The sequence below is a fragment of the Agelaius phoeniceus genome, chromosome 1 (assembly GCF_051311805.1).
Source record: "Agelaius phoeniceus isolate bAgePho1 chromosome 1, bAgePho1.hap1, whole genome shotgun sequence".
NCBI classification, from domain to species: domain Eukaryota; kingdom Metazoa; phylum Chordata; class Aves; order Passeriformes; family Icteridae; genus Agelaius; species Agelaius phoeniceus.
Window position 1 is genome coordinate 154,133,623 of NC_135265.1, and position 1,345 is coordinate 154,134,967.

At 54.6% G+C, this 1,345-nt stretch overlaps 1 pseudogene; it reads right to left on the bottom strand.

Annotated features, from left to right (window-relative positions):
• Positions 1-673, bottom strand: LOC129124401 (feather beta keratin-like; annotated as a pseudogene).
• Between the last annotated feature and the right edge of the window lie 672 nt (positions 674-1,345).

Sequence of the window (1,345 nt, forward strand, 5' to 3'; positions counted from 1 at the left end):
TTAGCAGATGTAGCCGCCCCTTCTGCCATAGCAGCCCAGGCCTCCCAGCCCATAGCCAAATCCACGGCCATAGCCAAGGCCGTAGCCAAAGCCACCAAATCCCCCAGAGATGGGCTGTCCCTGGGCATTGAGCTCAGTGCCCACGGCAGCGGAGGAGGTGGATCCGACGGCGGTGCTCTGGGGGAAGGAGGTCATGATGGGTCCTGGCAGGGTGACCAGCACAGGGGAAGGGTTGATGATGACGCGGGAATCCTGGCATTGCAGGGCACAGGGCTCGTTGCAGCTGTTGGCCAGCGGGGTGGGTCCGCAGGGACTGCAGCGGTCATAGCAGGCCATGGGTGTGGAGGGTGCCTGGAAGAGAAAAAGTGTGAGGCAGGGCCGGGGTGTGGGAGTGCACGAGGGGTGAAGTGTCAGCAGGGTGAGGGAGTAGTGAGGAGGCTGTTGTGGGGCTGTAGGGAGGCGTGAGGGCTGCTGAGGCTGCAGCTGAGCATGATGGAAGAGAGGGGCCAGGGGTGCAGGAGCAGGAGGGTGAGAAGCTTGAGACTCACCTGGTTGTCTGCAGGAGCAGGAGGAGAAGGCTTGAGGAGAAGTGTGTGAGGGCGAGGGGCTCTGGGCCGGCTTTTATGCTGGTTCTGGAGGGGTGGGACAGCCTTGTCCCATGGCCTTGGGGCATTTTTGAGGTAGCAGCTCTTGGCTGGCCCAGCCTGTTGAGTCATGAGGTGGGGAGTGTTTTCCTTCCTGATTTTCTGCCATTCTGCGTTCTTCCATCAAGTCTGTGTCCATTTGACTTTGACTGCGTATTTCAATTGAGAGAAACAGAGGTCAATGGATTGGAGCTGGTTTGTTTTGAATATTGAAGAGGCAAACAAAGCCTACAGGAATTTGGGTGTTATTTCATGTCTTCACCTAACCCCCAGCCATTCTTTCTGTCCAAACCTACTTCTCTGCAGCCTGGGATATGGTTGTTGGTCTGGAGTGAAATTCCATAAATTAATCATGAGGTGGCCGTGTACCCTTGGCTGTGAAAAGCTCCAGCAGTCACTTGGACAGGATTAGGAAAAGAAATACAAGCAGGTTAAGGGAGTTGAACGTCCTGTTCCACACCACTGTTGGGGTTGCTCAGTAGGACAAGGCAATGGACATGGTTGGCTAAGAGACCATGATACTGGTGGGAGTGGAGGATCCTTAAGATGAGAAGCTGAGAGAGTTGGAATTTCTTTCAGGCAGGAGGCAAGAATGCAAATGGGACACGTTGTCAATATGCCATAGAATGACCTCAGCGGTGACACCCCAAATCTCCTAAGCTGTGGTTGAATCTTCTACGAGTCGTGACACTCACAATCAA